The sequence below is a fragment of the Athene cunicularia genome, assembly GCF_003259725.1.
Source record: "Athene cunicularia isolate RWA chromosome 1 unlocalized genomic scaffold, athCun1 chr1_part1, whole genome shotgun sequence".
NCBI lineage: Eukaryota > Metazoa > Chordata > Aves > Strigiformes > Strigidae > Athene > Athene cunicularia.
The window spans coordinates 94645500-94651092 of NW_020799091.1; the positions used below are offsets into that span (position 1 = coordinate 94645500).

The 5593-nt window shown below is 39.3% G+C and overlaps 1 protein-coding gene across 1 annotated transcript in view; it reads left to right on the forward strand.

Annotated features, from left to right (window-relative positions):
- Window positions 1–1138: 1138 nt before the first annotated feature.
- ZBTB21 (zinc finger and BTB domain containing 21) overlaps window positions 1139–5593 on the forward strand; it is an 18749-nt gene continuing 14294 nt past the window's right edge. Inside the window, exon 1 of the mRNA XM_026850555.1 lies at window positions 1139–1272. The gene's annotated coding sequence lies outside the window, so the exon portion shown is untranslated. The remainder of the gene's footprint in view (window positions 1273–5593) is intronic.

Here is a 5593-nt window from a genome sequence, read left to right on the forward strand (position 1 = left end):
CTTGTGACATATGCCACAAGAGATTTCATACAAATTTCAAAGTGTGGACACACTGCCAGACACAACATGGAATCGTGAAGAATCCCTCACCAGCTTCCAGTTCACATGCTGTTTTGGATGAAAAATTCCAAAGAAAACTGATTGATATAGTGAGAGAGAGAGAAATTAAAAAAGCTCTAATTGTTAAACTAAGGCGTGGCAAGCAAGGTTTTCAGGGACAGTCTGCTTCACAAGCACAACAAGTCATCAAAAGGAATTTAAGATCAAGAACCAAAGGGGCCTATATTTGTACCTACTGTGGGAAAACGTATCGTTTCCTCTCACAATTTAAACAGCACATAAAAATGCACCCAGGGGAGAAACCAATTGGAGGAAATAAGCCTCCTAAGCAGAAAGATCATATTCATATTTCAAGTCCAGTAGAAAACAAAGAGGTTTATCAGTGCCGTCTCTGCAATGCTAAGCTCTCTTCACTTATTGAACAGGGAAATCATGAGCGACTCTGTAGAAATGCTACTGTCTGTCCTTACTGCAGCCTTAGATTTTCTTCTCCAGAGCTGACGCATGAGCATGAAAGCAAGTGTGAATACAAGAAACTGACTTGTCTTGAGTGTATGCGTAGCTTTAAATCATCCTTCAGTATTTGGCGTCATCAAGTTGAAGTTCACAATCAAAACACAATGGCTCCATCAGAGAACTTTTCTTTACCTATCCTGGATCACAATGGAGAAATAACTAGTTCGTCAAGATTGCCTCCTCAGCCAGAATCCAATAAGATGAACAATTTTGTGGCTGCGAAGGAGGATGGTGTAGTCAGTGATTCATCAGAACAAATAAATTTTGATTCTGAAGATTCCTCATGCCTACCTGAAGACTTGAGTGTTTCCAAGCAGTTTAAAATTCAGATCAAAGAAGAGCCTGCAGATGATATGGAGGATGAGGTCACTGAAACGAGCAGAGAACCTAAGGAAGTAGTCTCCAACAAAGATGCTGGTTTGTGGCCCTGTGAAAAGTGTGGGAAGATTTTTACTGTACGCAAGCAGCTGGAGCGTCACCAAGAGCTCTTATGCTCTGTGAAACCATTTATTTGTCATGTGTGTAACAAGGCCTTCCGAACCAATTTCCGGCTGTGGTCCGAGGTGTCAAACATGGCAGAGGATCCGGGAGGGCTCTGCCTTCCCGGTGTGTCTTGAGGGGAGAGCCACGCTAGCCTGCAAATTTCAGGGCGGAAAGCAACCCAGCAAGGTTCCTGCGACGTATAAGTACATGCAGGTATTAAACAAGGTGTAGCTTTACTAGTCCAAGCGCTCTTTGGCTGTGTTATTCATGAGGCATCTCATAGTCTAGTGGAAAAATCCTCAGCACTCTACACCAGCATGTGCTGTGTGTTTGCGTAAGGCTGGGGAAGGACTTTTACCCGATCACAGATGTCGGAGAGAATTTTACTTTAATGCTCTTTAAAGTCCAGACTGTCATGATATGTCCAGATCGGATGCGGCTCCTGGGAGGTATCGAACGTCAGGAAAACTTGATTTAAAGGAGTTGTTATGAGGCAGGAAATACTGTGGAATCTCATTGTATACTGAGTAAGCTCTTAATAATTAAATGGCACTTGTCTTAAAAGCTATTCTGGTTTTTTGTTGTTAGCCTCACAGTGGAAGTAAGAGGTAGGTAGGCTGTGGGTATAAGAAGAGCTTGTGATGAGTTACATAATCACACAACTTTTTTTGAATACAGTGAACATCTTGTAGTTAAGTCATAGTTAATATTGTCATCCTTAGATAAGTGTTACTATGAAAATAGATTTTTAAATGTATTTTTGTACAACAAGGCTTTTGATATTAAATCAGGAATAGTGAATATGTATTACAGGTACATCCAGTAATGCTTTATGTTTGTATTGCCCGAACAGTGGCAATTATAATGTTCTCTTCTGACTTAGCTCATACTGACGAACTGCTTTGACTAAAATTTTCCACCAAGGTTATGCTGATGTTCTTGAGGGGAAGTTTTGAGCAAACTTTAGCAACTGTTTTTACAAACCTTGTTTGCAAAAAACAAATTATGTGGCCATCTCTTGGGTGGAAGGGGATCTGACATCCCTTCCTCTCAGAAGTTTCATTACCCACATGCTATATACAGCTGTAATCTCATAAGAACATTTGGTTTACCTGTAGAAAATCCACCCAACCTGACTGCGTTGTGAACATCTGAAGAACTGTCATTTGCACGTTCTCAGTAGGGACTTGGCAGGGAGGCGTCACAAATTACAACCTCTGCTGTTTTCAGCTACAGCGATGTGTGCCAGGATTTATCAGGGGTTTCCCCAGCTGTGAGCATCCCTGAGACTGCTGGAGCCAAGATAACCCCTGGGGATCAGAACTGAGAGTGAGTGACCACGTCTCTTGCTCTCCACTAATTTCAGCATTGCCCTGTCATCCAAAACAGAATTAAAGTCATAATGAGTTGGGTGCTTTTTTAAAGCTTAAGGTAACTTATCCTTTAGTACATACTAGCACTCTTATTTAATGTAAAAAGAGGCAATAGCTTGTAAGAAGTTCTTGGAGTCCTCTTTGCACTGTACCTTTAATGGTACACAAATAGGATAAATGTGAAGCTTTGTGCTTCCTTTTCCTACTGTGTAGGTTCCAAGCGACAGGGTGATACTCTGTCCACTGACTCAAATTCAACACGCTTCTTGGACTGAGAACCCTCCCCATCACTAGAAGCTTGATACCACTAAGAGGTTGGGTTTTGTGGCCTCATTGGTTTTGTGTGTATGATGCTAGAGAATACTGATATGCAGAGAATTAGATAGTTGGTCCTTTGCTCATCTTCAGTAATGGCTGACTATGCTTTCCTTAAAATTAGAGGCATGCCAACATTTTGGTTTCAAAGGACAACTTTACAGAAAGCTGTGAGCTTTCATGCTGTGTTGAAGTTGTTCCTTTTTGAACTTCAGTAGCTGTGAAGCAATTACCATAAAAAACATCAAGTAGTTTCCCATTATAGTTTTCAAGGTTTTGAAATTTGTTTTATCTGCAAAATAGTGATAACTGCAGTCTATAAACAAGTGTAGACTTACAGGGTAGAGGAAGGAGGAGCTGGGGAGAGGAAGTTGGGCTGTGACCACCATATGGTTTGTACTGCACTGGGAGGTACTATGCTGTGAGTCACGCATTACAGTTGCAGCTATTTCCAGCTCTCATTAAAAGAAATTCTCAACTTCTGAGCATGTGAGCTGTTTCATAATGAACTCTGATACATTTAATGATCTGAGATTATCGGAAGGGAAAAAAATCTTTAGAGCAGCAAAATCATTTGTTGCAAGTGGAAAGACTGCAGTATGCCCAATTTTAAAATACATACTCTGTGCAGAGGGAGTTGCTTTTCCCAAATATTTATGGTGTAGATTTAATACTAATCAATGTACTGTAGTCTTTTCCCAAGTTTTTTCCTTAATGATAATATTTAAGGCAGCAATTCTCTTATATTTTCTTTCATTCAGCAGTGAAAAAAAATCATCTGTTGTCTTTGCTTATTGGCTTTTATGTATTATGTTGTTCTATAATAGTTCTATGAACAAGGAAGGAAATTGTTGAGCAACTCTTCTACCTTCCTAAACTCATTCTACTTCCACCACCACCACCAGCAGTCTTACAGCCCATCAAAAATAAGAACCTTTTAAAATCACCTAGTCCTGATTGTTGAGAGGGCTTTGTTTTCCCCTCTGAGATTTAGTGAAATGTCACACCTTTGTTGTGCAAAATCTCTTCATACAGTCAGTGATGAAAAGGCATGAGAAATCCATTGGCCAAATAATTTCAAGAAAATGTTATGAAACTTGTCCCTTCATAGTAATTCATATACAATTAAATTGCATTCTTCAGGAAAAGAAGAAATATATTTCCCTTTTTTGTCTCTGCGCATTAACTTCCTTATCCATGGTTTATCCTACATCAGCACTTAACAGCATGAGTAATCTTTAGGTTGCATTTCATTCTCACTAATCTCTTTGATAAATTATGGTTAGCACAGGGACAGTTCTTACATGGCGCACAGTGAGTGTCCCTGCCACCACCTCGCCCCCCCGTCCCTCTGATCCACTGATTTCCCTCCAGTGCTGTGTGCCTCATGCGTGGGCCAGCATCAGGCCTGACACCACAATACGCTGGAACTAGAAGTGTACCAGTAGTCCCAGTGGGGTGGGTGCCCACCAGCTAAAAACCATTAGAGCTACTTTGGGGTGAACTAGTAGGCATTCTGACGAATACATTTGTGAGTATCTTTGGAGAATTTTTCAAAAATCTTGTATTTGGTACAGTAAATATGAGTCACAAAAAACTTTTTAAATAAGAAACATGTAAGAAGAAGCAGCAGAATTACAGTGATTTCTAATCGCTGTTTGCCACAACTTAATCTACCTGTCATAACCAAAAGGAGTTAGTTTATTTTGTGCCAGGATATAACTCTGAGTACAGTCCTTTAGCTGTTGGTCAATGGACAAATTCCCTGGAAGTTCAGTAAGAATGGGACCAGCTCCTTTCTCATAAATACTTTTGAGGAATAAAGAAAAAATACATAGTGTTCTTGTTCACAGCGGAGGATATAAAATCTTTTTCCAACAAAGTATGTGAGACATTGCCTACTCCAAATACACATGGGCTTTGAGTAAGCTGAAAATCTTCCATGTGCTATTCACAACCTTATAAATAGCTTACGTAAAACTCATGTAAAATTGCTGTTATCTTTCCCATTTTACAGTATCTTGTATTGTCTTCCCAGTATCTTGCCTGTAATGATGGCTGAATGGAGGTGAGGGCTGAATGGCATTTTCTTTGGATCCCTTCAGTGGGTGGAAGATACCTGTGTTCGCTAAATTATAAGTTTCTCACTTGGCAATTTTTTAGGCTCAGCTTTTATGTTAGTTCTTCATGTTTCATATTAACTATGTGACTTTTTTTCCCCATCTCTTGTTTTCATATAGAAACCTTAGTGTAAACACAATACTGCTGATAGAAAAGTACCTTAGAAGGGTGTAACTACCTTCTCTTCCCATCTAAAATATGCTATGCCTGTAAAAAGCACCTTTATATTAACAGAAATATGCCCACAACTAGAGTTTGTCATTTCTACTATCCCAGCAAAATTAAAGGGGTATGTAGACGAGATTTTATTGTGAATTGGGTCAGTTAAACAAAGAATAGCTCATATAGGAAAGGAGATGACTGAATATTGTTCAGTTTGGTACATGTATCTCTTTATCATGAATACAATAATAAAGTCAACCTGTAGAAAGAGTACAAATGTACACATTTTGTGTGTGTCTCCCCTTCTTCCAATTCTTGATTTCATGCATCTCTTACCAGAAAAATCATGTGAAGTATTTCTGAGGATGAGGGTTTTGTAAGGTGTTTAAATTGTATGACCATCAAGCTTTTCAGTCTTGTCCCATCAGAGAGTTTAATGTCAGTGTTATAAAACTCAGGAGAATGAAAACTGAAGCAGTCCTTACAGAAAGGTATTTTTAAACTTTTTAGTCTCTTGGTTTAGTTTACAGCAGTTCAGATGATGAGTTACACACCTTTCAGTC